The 17,630-nt window shown below is 32.4% G+C and overlaps 1 protein-coding gene across 7 annotated transcripts in view; it reads right to left on the bottom strand.

Annotated features, from left to right (window-relative positions):
* Positions 1 to 17,630, bottom strand: part of LOC105228580 (ras GTPase-activating protein raskol) — a 254,245-nt gene that overhangs the window by 84,306 nt on the left and 152,309 nt on the right. The window lies entirely within an intron of this gene.

Raw genomic sequence — 17,630 nt, 5'->3', positions numbered from 1 at the left:
ATCTATATCTATATCTATATCTATAACTGTATCTATATCTAGATCTATATCTATATCTATATCTATATCTATATCTATATCTATATCTATATCTATATCTTTATCTGGATATCTCTGTAGCTAAGTGAAATGTCAGTCACCATCCTATCACAGAACATTGGTCTCGTTCATATTTCGGGAATCAAATTATGGAAGCGTCTGAAAACAACGGCTTTGCTGGCTAGGTCATGTCGTCCTAATGGATGAAAACACTCTAGCTTTGAGTGTATTCGAAACAGTACCGGGGGAATCAGAGGAAGAGAAAAACCTCCACTACGTTGGAAAGACTAGGTGGAGAAAGACCTGATTACACTTGAAATCTCCAATTGGCACCAAACAGCGGAAAGGAAGAATCACCGACGCGCTGTTGTAAACTCGGCTATAACCGTGTCTACGCCAATAAAGACGAGGAAGAAGCGTCTGAAAAGGTATTACCTGAAACCTGACTTACTGCGCAGCACTTATTCTTCGAGGCAAAAAGTTATTTACATCGCAACCGATCGTGCGTATAATGTAATTCTAAAGAAACAGCTGGCAACTGGGCTTACCAAGCATACCGACAGACAAATGTAAATAATACATACATATGTACATATAATGATAGTGGAGCAGAATTAATATACTAAAAAATACAGTAAATGAAACGCCAAGGTTCTACTCTTTATCCAGCAGTCAAAACACCACGATCAACAGCACCAACGCAGGCGAATGCGAAGTTTTCAACATTCTTGGTTTTTGTTACTTGCCTTTCCTTTATACTACACGAGAATTCCTGTTTTTTTCTCTTTACTTACACCCTTCCTTAGCTTGTTTGCATCGAGACTTTTATTGGCGATCGCATTACAACGCTGCGCGTAGCAGGCAGGATCACTTGATCGCTGACGATCAGCTAAGCCAAGAGACAACACGAATGCCTTTCATTAGCACTCCGCTGCTACTTTGCTTGCTTTTCTTTGAAGTGCTCGCGTTGTAGAGTTCTTAGCGCTCGCTCCATATGTTTTGTTTGTTTTACAAGGATCCCCTGCTGCGTCCTTATTGCTGGTACTAGGTATTATTTCCTACTGTTTGTCGCTTGCATAGATAATTTTCAATTTTTCCGCTTTTTTTTTTTTAAATATGCCTTTGTTGTGAATTTATGACGCATTACAAATTATTGAAGCATTACGCGCGAAGCAGCAGCAGAAAGCGGAATGGAAAATATACGGTTCAAAACAGGATCTAATTAAAGGGATTTGTATATGAATTAAGCCGTAGAAAAATAAAGATTTTACGGGTCGCAGGAATGTTTGCAAGACAGCAGGCTGAACGGAGATAGACTATTAAATTTTGAATAGTTCCGGATTGAAATCAAAAACTAAATCGACAGTGATGTTGAGGCGGTGACTGATCTTGCTTTATTCTACCAAAGTCAGCATAATACTTAAAACTTTACGGATCTGCTTAGCCAGTCCATGTATTTTAATAATAGATCTTAAATATGGATCTGCAGATTTTCATGAGAACTGTATTGAACTCTGTATGTTTGACAGTTTCATAAGTCACGAAATCTCTAAAATAATTCCTAGATACAAAGTACAAGCCTGTGCTTGAGTGTCTCTAAACTCTGTTACGTTTAATGATAAAACTGAGCTTACATATATGTATACTTGCTTGTCAGTTACAGACAACTTAGACTCACTATGTTATAGCAATGATCTTCCGTGAGTTTTAATTAGTGTTCAATGAGGATCTGAAGCCGGAACTCTTACATTTTCGAATTTGAAAAGGTATTAACTCAAGTTTTCATATACTGTGCCAAAAAGGAGGTGAAATCAGGCAAAAGTATGACCTTTGGCTCCTTTTTGGACATGCGGACTGATCTTTGGAAGGAAAGTATTAACTTTAGCCAACTAAGCGATCACAAAGCTAACAGGTTACTCCTGTATTGATGGCTAGAGAACACTATGGGTGTTTTAATGAAAGTTAGATCGGATTCCGAGCGTATTGTTTTTGTCATTAATGATAGACGGGGGTTTTCAAACACCCAATTTGCTTTGCTTTCGATTTTTTCCTCCGTCCAGTGTATGCAAATTTCAAGTATACGATCTGAGCATGGGTTTGGCCGAGTCTTTTTCTCAATCTGACAGTTAATTTAGAACTTCTTTCTACACAGTCCTTAATGGTTTTCATTTTTTAATGAATTTGTATAAACAAATATGAAACTATCTTGCTGGAATTCCATAACTGGGCCGCTTTTCAATATGATCGGCTGTAGGTCTGAAGATCAAGCTATATTGATTTTTATAGGCAGTATTTCAAATAAGAATCAGTTTGGAAGGGCTTGCCTTGGATTTATGAGGTTGAAAATATATTTGAGGTCATTTCGGTTTGGAAGGAAACTTCGAGAACTCCGAAAAATTTTCGGAACTACAGAAATATGAAGTCCTAACTAGTATGTACATATGTACATATATGTTTTTAAATAATATGCTCAAACTCTTTCGACGTTTTACACGCTTGCCGCGCTCATCTGACCCATTTCTGAACTTAAGAAATATTACAAAATTGTTTGCGCCACAAAACGCAGTTCTCGTGTGACCAACAACAACCCGGTGACCCCATGGCGATGCACAACAAATCACCGCGCATGCGTATAGAGTTCAAGGCGAGTTGGTACGAGCATGTAAATGTGTATGTAGATACTACATATTTATGTTTATACATATGTACGTTTAGTTAAAGTTCACGATCTGCAACAGTGTTATTTATTTGTAAAATATTTTTGTTTACGCGTCTGTTTTTTCGCCTTGGCTCTACGACATTTTTGAGATTTTTAACATGCCGTTTTCATTTTTCGTGTTTTATCTTCTTATACTCATTGTAAATTGTTTACATTTTTACACCTTTATCACAAAATAAAACTGAAATAAGAAAAGCACAACAACAAGCAAAAGAATGACCAAGCTACTTTATATTTCAGAAGTGTACATTGGTCAGTCGGTGCAGTCGCGGCAATCAGATAAGCGGAGAGAGGAAGTTAGTAGGCAACCGTGAAAGTAAAAGGTGCAGGAAAATCCATGAAAAATATCATGAAATATGAGTAGCAGATTTTCAGGAAATTTTTTTAAGATTATTATTCTTTTTTACATGGTTACTATCTCACTGCTGTGATAAGGGTGTTTGTTTTTGATTTTGTTAAGTAAATAAGCCAGTTGTAATTCTTGTTTGACTACTTGTTACGGACTATTCTTTTTATTTATTTCCTTCACGTCACGTTTGTAAGCATTTTGCTTCCAAATTGTATGCTCTGTTTGTATTCTTTATTTTTTTTTTTGTGTAAGCAGCAGGAAGTTCGGCAGCTAATCACTTTATTTATATCCTTTGAAAATCCTGTATTTCTATGTATGTATGTGTATGACATTAAAAACCGTTACATATTTGATTGTTGTAAAGTATATGAGTTCATTGCCCGATTTCTGTAATAAATAATACTTAAATACTGCTCATCGAGCTGGAGCTCCAGTATTGCGGCTCGAACCGCAGATCGGATAATCGAGATATACAATTATGTAAAGAGATCTCACAAAAACCTCGAGTTTTACTGATCTGGTTGGTGCTTCTATATTCTACACCTCATTGCTGCAGCAATGTCTGAGAATTTGCACTGTGTTAGCTCAAGATATACATATGTAGGTCCATTACAATAATGAGTCTGCCCGTAAATATCTCTTTTCTTTCTTAAATAAGTTGCGAGTCAAACCAAATCGGTTCAAAACTATACTTCTTAGATATTCCCATGATACCAGACGGATCTTCAGAAATTATTTTCATTTAGAGCTCACCTTGAGTCGTGACTCGATTACGACTTCCAACCGCAGCAACCTAAATCACTTTTATACAGCACTGGACTTTATTAGAAGCTCCTTAGAGAGAATATATTGAGCCGTTAGAGCAAAAGAAAGCATGACAGAGATCTTAAATATGCCTCGAACTCTATCAGTCTAGCTCTTATTTTCTCTTATTTTTTACCAACGACTTCCAAATGATGCTTCTTGAGCTTGGTGGAATATCATGATCAATGCGGTAAGAAACTCACTCAGCAGGTACTGAAAAGTTCACAGATTTCGTGGACGCGTAGATTGGAGAGATATGTATCTGTAATCGTTCGCCGATTTGCAATTATTTTTCTTCTAGCGTAATCTTAGATCGAATGAGAAGCTGTAAAGGTTTTTAATGTCTAGATTTTAGTTTCTAAGTACGTCCGTCTCTCGACGAACAAAGACCAAACTCTTCAAGTCACTTATGATCTCCGTCGGCTATATGGTGCAGAGGGTTGGAAGATGACAACGTCGGATACTTGTCGGGGGAAACAGAGGAATACCTCCACTTCGTTGGAAAGACCAGGTGGAGAAAGAACTGGCTACACTCTGAATCTCCAATTGGGATGGAAGATGACAACTTCTGATGAGTCGGATACCTGTCGGGGGAAACAGAGGAAAGACCAGGTGGAGAAAGAACTGGCTACACTCTGAATCTCCAATTGGTGCCAAACTGCGAAGAGGAAGAACGACTGGCGCGCTGTTGTAAACTCAGCTATAAACGCGTAAGCGGTGTCTACGACAAAGAAGAAAAGGAAGAAGTATGTCAGCCCTACTAAACGTCTTACAACATAAGCTTAGAAGAGGAAAAGTTGAGTGTACCGTTAAAAAGAACCTACTTATTATTTAAATAGATTTATAACCTCATAAAATATATAGTGCATTGAGGCGTGAAGAAGCGGAATTTGAAAAGAACCCAATAAAAGGATGAATTTCAATATAAAATTTACATAACCATATAATTTTCTAATTATTTATAGAGTAGCAAACCCGCAAACAAAAAAGGTACACAAAAACTATACTTTTTTATTTCTCGTAAAGCCACAAATAACTGAAGGACAGCTGAGCTATTTCCATATAAAGAAATTGGTGCGCAATAAATTTGATGAACAACAATTTGGCGGCGAAACGAATAAAAGAAATGAAAGGAAAAAAAATCAGAAAGGATAAATGGTGTTGAGTGGATGGATTGATATATTTACATATCCCGTTGCAGGGCAGTAGTAGAGGTAAGTATACGTTGGCTGAGAAGGTAAGACTTGTAAAATACAGAAAAGTTCCCACAATTACGTTGAGTGCGGAAGAATTGCTTGAAGCGGAGTAACGAAAAGGGTAAAACGGATGCGCAAAGCGACTTTAAAGGTAGGGGAAGCATTACAGCCATATGTCAAGGCGAATACATACATACATATGTAAGTGTACAGGATATAAACTTGTGAACGCAAGGAAGCTGCGATTTGCTTACCAAGTAGCATAGTGTAGAAGCCTTTTTTTTATTAAGATGAAGGAAAGTGGTAGAACTCTCTGTATTTATGTAAGAAGCTGCCCAAATGACAGAAAGAATATGGTATATAATAAAATAAATATAAACTGTACAAAGATTTGATTTGAATGATTAACTTGATGGAAGATTCAGTTCAGCTTGGAGCTGATAAGTACGTCATTAACTCTGCCGCAAAGCGCGTTAGGGAACATACTAAAGACGTTCCAATCTGAGCCATACGAAAAATAAGCAGCTGCGAAATGAACATTTCTCTGAAGCTGTGCTGTAGGCTTGTTTTATTGCAGCAGCTGGACAGCACTGATTGATGTTCTGAAGGTCTCAAATCTATAGAAATGTCAGGTATCTCATTATCTTCCTAAAATTTAGTCAAACGCTATATGGCAACTCTGTAAGGCACACTTTTCGGAAACTCTTTTCGAAGATTTTCTTAAAATAGTTTGTTTTCTATATCGTCTTTTAAAAGTTGTGACCTATTCTTGACCCTCTACAAGTTCAACGAACTTTAGTGAAATTGTTTCATATGGTATATAATATATGATAAATGGTATATAATATACCATATGATAACTTAGATGAGAATATCGTGTATTTGGATAAAATTGTGAGATGCCTCAATGGTAAAGCATGTAAAAAGCTGCTGCTCCTAGGAAAAAGGCAGCTTAGCAACATTGTGAGGGTCATCACAGGGCACATACCCTTAAGATACCACCTTCAGAAAATGGGAAAAGTGGATGCAGCGGAATGCAGGGCATACGCGGAGGGTGATGAAACGCTGTAGTATTATCTATGCGAACGCCCAGCCTTTAGTCGGATGGGAAGGGACATTTTTTACGGTTCCCAAAACTCCAACTTGAGCGACATTGGGCAGCTGTGGTAGAAAATAATCAGGTAATTCACCAAATTCTCTGAGTTGTTGGATAAGGCTTAAACCAAGTTACCACTTGAGAGCATAATGGGCATCATAGATCGACGAAGTGTTTTGAGTTTACCACAAATCAATATTAATTTCGGCATCTTTACTAGGGGCAAAAACCTGGCAAAAGAGGAGGAAGTGACAAAATGGTTTCACATTGCCTTCTTTCATACGGCTTTGGCAAAAACGTCAGACAAAATATTAACCTAATGGACTGTATTCAGTCAGAACACTTAGTATTGCGGCGAAATTGACTTTGTTAAAAGCCAGTAGTTTGGAAGACTTCCCACGATTCACTTTGGGCCAAAGGAACTCGCAGTTATACTGGTTCTTTACCACCTCTCGCTGAGCTCACAGGAGGCTCAAGGTCCAACGTCAAAATGCAGAAAGACATCGGAAAACCCTCTCGCTTCAATCGGCTGAAATGGGAAAATGGTGCCCTCTCTATCAAGTCATCAGCTTTACAGCTCCGGCGGTTCCGCAGGGACCTATATATGTAAGTAATTTATGGTTGATGATTGAAGCTATTGCTAATGAGATCATCCACTCCTAGATTGTTTTTGAGCACACAGTAAGCGAGGTTAAAAAAGAGTATCGCCGCTCAGCTATCAAGCATACCTATCTGAATTAGCTGCACTTTGGACCAGTACATCTACTGCTACCTTGATGGCAGCCACCTCCGTTTGAAAGATCGGGATTCTTTGAGATTTTTGGTGTAGTAATTTGTTTTAGTATTTTTGTAGTTCCGTGTTTTTTCGGGATTAGCTTCAATTTAACATCTTTGAAAGAAGTTTGACCTTCTCATTAAGCTTTAGAAACAGTTTTTTGAAAATCATTGTCTCGGGATTTTCGGGATTAATCGGGATTTTTTCGGGATTGTTCGAAAAACTTGTAGTAAGTTATTTGTTTAGTATTTTCGTAAATTATTTAAGAATGACGATAAATCCCGAAAATTCCAAGATAATGATTTACAAAAATACGGGATTCATCGAAAAAAAATTTCCGGGTTTATTCGAAATTTTCATCAACCAGAATTATTGGAAAACATGCTGTCATAATTCTCATTCCGCTTTAGATCAAACGAAGTAACGACATTACACGAATTCTTAAATCGTGCATTTAGCGACATAATTCTTTACAAAATTAAAATTTTATCTAATTTTCAGCGCACGATTTTTGGTGATTTCTTCTATAAAGAACTTCATAGAGTTCACAGATACGTAACTACAATAAGTAACGAAAATATACCAGGAAATGCAGACAATACCCAAAATACACTCGCATATGCAGTTAGCACGTGACTAAAACACAATAGTTTACAACAACAAAAACAATTGACCATTAGCCAACTTCCGAAAATGATATAGCAAATAGTTAGTGCTAACTCGTTGCTTTTTTCGGAGGTGACAATAAACAACACCTCTTGACTAGAAAAACCAACAACAACATTATCAAGAGAGCAAACTGCCATGTAATCAGAAATAGGGGCAATGCCACAATAACAACAGCAACAAAACTATTTACAACAACAATTTGCCAAACTAATATGCTAGTCACGAACTTCCGGTTTCGGCGACATAATTCAACTTCAACTATGCAACCATGCATTCGCTTTCGGCCAGCTGGGTCCACAGCAGACCGAACTTGGCTGACATACAGTACATGCGTCAGTGTGGTATATTGATTGTTGCATGTTTTGTTTGTTCATATGTGATGTGACACGTCGGTTAAAGAGGCAATCAGCCAAACGCTTGACTGCTTTGTCGCGCTGAAGCCCAGGAGCGCTATGGTGGCTTGTTTGCTTCGTTGGCTGGTCAATTGCTTGCTGCGCTGGTCGACTGGTGGTGGTAGTTTTCATGTTGTTATTTGTTACTGGCGGCTGGTTGATTGCCTTGTTGTTGCTGTTTTTGCGTTTTATAGTTGGATAAATTTCAACAATGCAGCTGCTTTAATAACCCATTGTACATGAAATATATGTTTGTATGTATAGTAAAATAGTAATTAAAAAATTTAAAAAAAATATTGCGGTACTCTGGGCGCCCGATCCCGAAAATTTTTTGATCGCGAAAAAATGTTATAAATTACTTTTAATTTAAACTTTCCAAACTTTTTTTTTTTAATCCCGAAATAATCCCGAATTTAAATTATCAATCCCGAAACGTCCGTTTTTGTTAAATTTTTCACAAATTTAATTAGAAACATTTTTAACAAATCCCGAAATAATCCCGAGTTAAAATAAGCAATCCCGAAAATTTCATCTGTTTCCAAATATAGCTTTCTTTTAAAGGTTTATAAACTATTTTTAAATATATTTTCAAGATGGAGAAAATTTCGGGATTTATAATTTCAATACGGGACTATTTCGGTATTAAAAAAAATAGCAATAATAAAATATGTTTGCGAAAAAATCTTATTTTCAAAATATTGTTCAAATAATATTTTGTCTTAAATTATCAGCACCGAAATAGGCCGAGGCAAAACGAGAGAGCGAGAGATCAACGCCAAAGTTGTGTGATATTTCACGCCTCTCCATGAATCAATTAGTAAAGTAACTTCCCTGCTGTGTAGGTTAATTCTGCTTCCAGTCTTTCGATAATCATTTTGCAATTCCTATGCTTACTTTATGCTTTTCCGCTCAATTTGCAAGCACTCTCCAACGCATTTATTTGTTATGTAACCGTTACGAATTTCTTCTCCAACTAATTGCCGCATTGTTTGACATCATACATATGTAGAAAGGTTTTAAAATGGAAAGCGGCGTTTGCTAATTGTTAGCTACTTCAAAGGAAAAAATAGAAACAGCAGGTGGTGCAATGAGAGAGGATCAGAAGAAGTTAAAATATTTTTCAAATGTGTATCTCAGTCATATGCAAGTGGGAAGGCCTATCGGAAGTTTCGAGTGATGTTAGTTAGAACCTTTTCAAATGCAAATGCAAACAGCCTACGATATTTCAAAGAGAGTTCTAAGCATTTTTTTTATACATATTTCACTCTTGAGAGAATTGCACTCAGAGCAATTTGAGAGTTTAAATTACTTGATAAGTAACTTAATCCACTTGGCAATTTCATTATATTACCACAATACGCCAATTTTTAGATCATCAGCGCGGTATTATAATAATTTCGTTCAGATGACGAAAGCAATCATTAACTTCTCAACAGATTTATGAAAAAATAAAAAATTAAAAACAAAGTCTTTAAAACATAAATTGTGAATATATATAAATGCTTGTAGCATAAAATTATGAGTTTTAAGTCTTATGTTGCGTTATTTTAAAATATTAAATTTCGGGATCCCGAAAATTTTCGGGACTACACTAAAATTTTTTTTATAAAAATGTGTTTCAATACAAAACGAATTTATGACATTAAATTATTAAATTTCGGGATCCCGAAAATTATCGGGATTACACTCAAAATTTTTTATAAAAATGTATTTCAATAACAAGCAAATTTATAACATTAAATTATTAAATTTCGGGATCCCGAAAATTTTCGGGACTATATCAAAAAAAAAATTACAAAATTTTATTTAAATAACAAGCGTCTTTATTATTTCTGACAGAGTACTTAAAGTAAAGTGCTCGCATTAAATAATTTCATACAAATACAAAAATTATTATTTTGTTTTTACCGAAAATTATAAATTTCAGTTCAGATCCCAAAATTAAATTAATTATACAACTCACAATGATGTGAGCAAGAATACAAAATCCCGAATAAGATATTATGAAACTTGCTTTAAATTGAAACGAAATATTTTTTCCTCAAAATGAGCGTCTGGAATACTATTCTCTCCAAAATCCTGTCATACTTTCCCTATATACATATATGTACATATGTATGTATATACTATATATTTAATTACATAGCAAGTACGTATGTACGAGTATTTACATACATATGTGCATTAGTTTATATTTTGACAACCGCATGACACTTCGAGGCAAACAAATGTCTGTCACTTCTGGCGCCAATCTCTTGTGGTGACCACAAATTGCTTGCATGCCTGCGTGTCGATTTCAGCTACCCGTCGAATGCCTTATGCAGCCATTAACAGAGCAAAAACAATAACAACGCTGAGAAAGTACTTGAGAGAATTGCGGATAATCCAGAGAAAAGTCAACTGGTTGTGATGGGCACGCACATCTGCAATTAATATGTTGCTTTGGCGGCTGCTGCCGATAATATGGCAGGCTCTTGGTAGCACAATAAAAACACACACGTAGACACACATATACGCAGACCGAGAAAAAGGACACTTTGGCAACATATGCGAGTGATTTTGTCCGTTGTTGAAGGTAAATTACCAAAGAAATTTGAAAGTAGCCAGAGAGGCTATTGATGGGGTAACTCAAATTGGAAAGTAAATTTTTTTTAGAAATCATGCAAGTATTAATGCAGAGTTGGCATATACATATCGGACAAAACATTTGCAACTAAACCGACGACAATTCACAAGTCATAAATCTCACGAATAATTTCGATCTTTATTATACTGTACATATGTACATTTTATACTAATTAATGAAAACTATACAAACTAAGGCTCTGGAGGTTATCCTTGACAACCAGCCAATAAACAATTCAGTTTCTTCAAGCCGAAATTGTGGGCATAAGAGAAGCTGCCAAGTGAGTTTCTTTTCTAACCAGCAAGTTTAAAAACCTTCTAGTAGAGTAGTTGAAGGATAGTCAAGAGGTGAGGTGATGAGACGTTAGAACATTACTTTTGGATATGCAAAGCCTTCACCCGCAGGAGAGGGGACACATTCCACGGCGCTAAATGCACTAACTTAAGCGACTTTGGGCAGCTGGAGTGGAAAAGAATCCGGTATTTTACCAAATTTATGTCTAATGTTTCGACACTTTAAATTTTAAAATTTCGGGATCCCGAAAATTTTCGGGACTACACCGAAAAAAAATTATAAAAATGTATTTAAATAACAAACGATATTATGATATTAAATTATTAGATTTCGGGATCCCGAAAACTTTCGGGACTACACCGTTAAAAAATTTAAACAAATGTATTTAAATAATAAGCGAATTTAAGATAATGGCAGAGTATTTATTATCAAGTAGAACTTTTTTTAGTATATAAGAAAGTTCTAGCATTAAATAATTTTATACAAATTATGAAATTATTATTTTCTTGTTACAGAAAATTGCTGGATACAACTTAATTCGGTCCTTAAGCATAATGGGCCCAGTTCCTTCCGTTTTTAAGTATCGATAAGAAATTTTGCAAACGACCTTTCCTTCACAAGAAGACGGTCATTTGTCCGAACCGCCGATATCGGCTTATTTTATTTTTTTAAATTTTGTATTGCAAATTAAAATTAATATAAAATTGTAATTTTTTAATTAAAATAATTTTTTTCTATTTTTTTTTTAATTTTTTTTAGTTAAATTTTTTTTTTTTATTTTTTATTAAATTTTTTTATTTTAATTTTTTTTATTTGCAAAAAAATATTTGCATCATAAGTTTATTAAAAATATTTATTACTATTATTTTTATTATTAAATATATTTTTTAAAATATTTTTTTTTTAAGAAAAGAATATTTTTATTTGAACTAACAATGCGTTTTCAATGCGTATTACATCGATTCATGCATTCCCATTAACAAATACACATATGTACATACAAACATACATTCGCACTCGTTTGCAATGCAACTCGATATTAAGGACAACCAGGACATTTGCGACCCAGACAATTAAAAATGCATTCGTTGACAATCGTAAATCATCCAGCATACAAAGATAAAAACAAGAAAATGCACATAAAGAGGGTGAAATAAGTAACAAGACAGCAAGGAACAAAGAGCCGAGTGCAGCGGAACAAGAATGTCATGCAAAAAGTACACATACACACACACACATACCGAATATACTTGAGAATTACTGCCGCGCCATTGCAGCAGCTTTTGTGCAAAGAAATGCAATTGTTATTGTTGTTAATCAGTTGGCATTTTGCATTATCAAAGGAGCTAAAATCCTTGGGTTGGCATCTAGAGGTTGCAGAAGTAACAAAACAAATGAAAAGGTGGCAATAAAACACTTCTGCGCCCTTTTGACAGACGGGTTACATTGCGTACACACGCAGAAGCATAGTTTTCTAACTATGACTTTAAGGATATACATATGTACATATGTTTGTTGGTATGTGTGACTTATGTTAGCTCCTTTGCGCTTGAATTCATAACTTCATTGAATTATATTATTGATTTATAATTTAAGTGACAGCTTTATGAGGCGTCATAAGCGTACACAATCATATGCACATTTAGTTATTGTTGTTTTTGTTGTTGCATTTTTGTTACTTGCTTCTTAAATTTCGCTGGATGCACAAATGTCCTCGTAAATCAACAAATTAGCTGAGACTAAGAAGCAACCATAGTTTATAGACCGACTGTTAAATATGTGTGTACATAGTACATATGTATGTATGGCTTTGCATAGGTGCATTACGACACATACAACACATTTAAGATGTGTGAAAAAATATGGATATGGAACTTTTTTCAAATAACAAAAAATGTATCTAGATGGTGAATATTTTTTTTAATTATTTCAAATTTATGAATAAAAAATTTTAATTTATAATAAATAAATTTATAATTTATAATTTATTATTTTGTTAAAAATTTTCAGCAATTTAAAAAAAATAGTTTTTACAAGTGCACCCACACACTCAAACATGTGACAACACACGAAAATATTCATTGCCTACTTTTAGTGAATATAAAGAAATTAAACACACACAAATGTCTATATACAAACATACATATATATACACATGCAAATGTGTATGTCACCTACCATGAAAATGATTACACAAATGGTCTGTTCATTGCGTTGCATACCTACAGGCTGTCATACACAGCAATTATTTTACTAATCGTGCATTATTAAACGTAGCGTGCTTTTAGGCGCAACCAAAGCAATTATTTGAAAATGTGTGTTTAGACATGTTTTAGTGAATATTGCGTGAATACAGTTTGATTGATGTATTATTTGTTTATGTTATAGGTAATTTAGAATTATGTTATTGGCAATTTTACAAGTTGAAGTGGGGTTAGACCGGACAAATTGCTTTACCATATTTTTTAAAATTTAAATTATTTTTTTATTTATAGGTTAATAGTATTTATATCAAAGGATTTTATTTCAGATGCTGTTATTATATATGTGCATATGTATATGTATATTTTTTTCAATATCATTATCATTTGAAAAAAAATTAATTATTCATATTTTTCGTTTATTTATATATTTGTTTGAATTTTTTTTTTTTCAATCTAAATTTCATGTAACTTTTATTAGACTATTATTTTTTAAATTTAAATATTGTATATTTCTATTTAAAACTTTCAGTTTTGTTATTTATTTTTAATTAATATACATATACATATATATTTTTTTTGAAATTTTCATATTTTATTGTCAAAATTTTATATTTTATATTTCTTGCAATTAATCAATTCAATTTTTTTTAGAAAAAAAATTTAATTTATGAAATGTTTTACACTAAGTTTTTCAATTTTATATTTTTTATTAATTAATTAGTTTAGTATTATGTATTTTATTTAGATCACTATATTTTTTTATTTTAAATTTTGTATGTTTCTATTTAAAATCTGTATGTTCTTTATTTATTTTTAATTATTTTTTTTTAATATTTTCAGTATTTTTTTTTAATTTTTTCACATTTTATTGACAAAATTTTATATTTTATATTTAATATTTTTAATTAATTTTATTTTTATTTTTGAAAAAAATTTTTTTTATGATATTATTTAAGTTTTTCAAATTTATATTTTTTTATTAATTAGTTAATTTAGTTTGACTTTAATTGGTAATTTTGAGTAATTTTAAGATTATAATTATTTTTCAATTCTTCACTTTTCAGTTTATGTGATTTTTTCATAATAAAATATATTAAATGAAGTTTCACCTGAATATTAGATTATTTTCCATTTCACTTCATTCAATTTTTAGTAAAAATATATTTAAAAATAAATATTTTTATCATTTAAAAAAAAAAATTTATAAAAATCACAACGAAATATTTTTATTAAAAATTGCTAAAAAATATTTTTATAAAAATCAGAATTAAATATTTTTATCATTTAGAAAAAATATTTTTATAAAAATCAAAAATAAATATTTTTATCATTAAAAAAAAATATTTTTATAAAAATCAAAATTAAATATTTTTATTAAAAATTGCAAAAAATATTTTTATGAAAAAAATTAAATAATGCATTCATCATATTTATATGTATTGTTTTATAAAAAAATATTTTTACATTATATATTTTGTAATTTTTTATAAAAGTATTTATTTATGATTTTTGTATACAAATATTTTTTTACTATAAATTTAATAAAATATTTTTAAATTATTAAACAAAAATAACTGTAGCAATTATATTAAAAATTTAAAAACATTTTTTACAAAATAAAAAATATTTTTATAAAAAATGTTAACATTTTTATTATAAAAAAAATATTAAATTATTTTGTCTTTTTCAATTTCTCTGCGATTATTTAAATTTACTCCATTTTTCATAATGTTCAGGCACCTTTTTAATAATCCTAAATTACTTGAAATTTTTTTACTATTATTTTAATGATTAATAATATTTTTAAAATTAGTTACACTTTAATCTCTTATCTTCAGTTCTATAAAATACTAATAAATATTATTTTTTATTTACGATTTTATTATTTTCATTATTATTATTTCTTTATAAGGAAATTTCGAAACTTACATAAAAAATTTTTTTTTAAATTCTTATAAAAAATTAAAAAATAGTTGAAAATTATATAGTAATTAAATTAATTTATGATTAATTATTTTATTTAATAAAAAAAAATTTAACAAAAATTAGAAAAAAAATGTTTACTACGAATTTAATATCAAGAAAATTTTTAGCAGCAGTTTGGTTAAAAAAAAAATATTTTTAGAAACCATATTTTAGCCTCTTGCCGCTTCTCAAAAATAAAGTAGAGCGTAGTTAAAACACCAAGATTGAGTTTATTCCATTCAGGCGCAGCATATGCTCTTATTGGAAGCCACTCATGGAAGCATTTTCACATATGAATACACAAGTCCTTACGAAAAGACTCACCTACCATATATACGTATGTATGTATATCCATACTTAAGTATATACATATGTAAATGACCGGAAGGCAGAAATAATTTGCGGCAATTTGAAGGTGATTAAAGCGGACTGTTGATTTATGAAGTATCTGAGAACTTTTAGAATACAACAACAATTAATATTTTTTCTTGTTTTGGCTGAAGTGCGAAAGCAACAACACAGACTTCCTCTAAAAAAAATATAGAAATATGCAAAGTTGCAAAAATTAAGCTGGAAAAATAATAGCAACGATAAAAAATAATAACAACAATATAAAAAATTACCAACAACAAAGAAACAAAAAAATAAAACAACAAAAAAACGGCAGTTTACGATTTCATTGTCATAAAAATTCACATGAAGTGGCGATAAAGGTTTACAAGCTTGAATATACATATGTATGTATGTATGTATGTATATTGTAAGTATATATACATATTCCTTCAGAGAAGCTCAGAGTGGTCATTCAGATATACGAAGTTTAGCAAATACGACTGAAATAGCAGTAAACATTAAAGGCGAACAGAAATATATATGTGTGTACATATACTTAAAAAAGGATTCATCCTATCAGTCATATTTGAGTGGCGTAATATCCGAGGGAGCACATATCTCAACAACCGCTTATAAAGTGATGGTAATATGGAACTAATTTTGTTCTAAAGACGTATTCTCAAAACTATGTATTGACTACAAAGCGCTTCGCCAATCTGTAAGTCCGAACACGGGAGTTCTTTTTCAATGGCATCACTAAGGACTACATTAGTCTACGTGTGATCTTTGATCAGCCATCTTACCTAACCTAACCTAACCTATTCTCAATAACTCCGTATCCTCCTACATTTTTACAGAATTTTACAGCAAAAAGTCGCACGCGTTTCAAGTTTCAACAAGGTGAACATATGGCGCACTATCGCAATAAATTTTATGTCAAAATATACATATGTATGTATGAGCTTCCTAAAACTCATTTCGAAACGAGTGGTGTCATCCGACTACCCCAAAAAATAATGTAATATCAGCCGTTATGTTACAAAGGCGCAAATTTGTCATTTACTTAACAGTAAAAAATTGATGTTTAGAATGTGACATGAGACTGTGAGCACAAAGCTAATTACTATATAGTATTGTGATTGAAAAAGAAACAAAAAGAGTGAGACAGACGAACGAAAAGAACGATACAGAAACATAGAAATAGGCAGTGAAAGGGAGAGAGAGCTTGAGAGGAAAAGAGAAAGAGAGAGAGAGCGAGAGGAAGAAGTCATTAATAGCTATCAGACCCGTCTTCCGTATATCCGATACATTTTTTTTAAATAAAATTATATAAATTTTATAAAAAGCAGAGAAATACTTCTTTCATGAAAGAATGAAATATACATACAAATAAGTATATCAAAATCTAGGGCTACATAGTCCTCATTGAGTGCCTTTACTTTCTTGCTTACACACAAAGAATATTACTCTCATGCCGCCCAAAGTTCTAGAAGGTGAAAATCAAACAACGAAGCTTGGTTGCGGCTTATTATTAGAGGGTTGCGAGTACAACGATTTCCAAAGTAGTTGAACTTATTGGTACTATGTACTTATACATACATATACTACCAGGCGAGCCAATTAGATATGGTAGTACGCTCAAGAATTCCAACCAAACCGAACCCAGAGATTCTCAATCGGGCTAAGGTCTGGAGATAGGCTAGGTCGCTACAAAACATTCACCCTTAACTTGAATCGAATACTTTACTAAATTGTTAGAGATTTTTGAATCAACGTTTGTTATAAGTATTATTCTCAGTGTACGTAGCTTCATTACTGTCTCAAGTATGTACCTCTACTTGTTTTTATTCACAATCTCATTTACTTGAAGTCTCGAACCAAAAAGTGGCCATTAAAAGCAACCCTCCATCATTGAACTACTAAGAAATAGCAAGCAAATAAATATATATCGCTCCAGAGAATCTTATGGCATATTTTTGACTCTTTTTCACCCAAAAACTCTCCTTGAAGAGAGGCATGGCTCGGGTTTATCCAAAGTTAATATAGGATTGTCGTTCACCCTTAGTAATTTTTAGGGTACATCCTAGTATTAACCCGTCGCTTTCTACTTGGAAGCATTTGAAATAAAGTTTTGCGACCGATCCGTTAAAGTATTGACAGGTTTATACG

This window comes from Bactrocera dorsalis, chromosome 4, assembly GCF_023373825.1.
Source record: "Bactrocera dorsalis isolate Fly_Bdor chromosome 4, ASM2337382v1, whole genome shotgun sequence".
NCBI classification, from domain to species: domain Eukaryota; kingdom Metazoa; phylum Arthropoda; class Insecta; order Diptera; family Tephritidae; genus Bactrocera; species Bactrocera dorsalis.
Note: the sequence above shows the minus strand (reverse complement) of the source record. Positions and strands in the feature narration are given on the sequence as shown.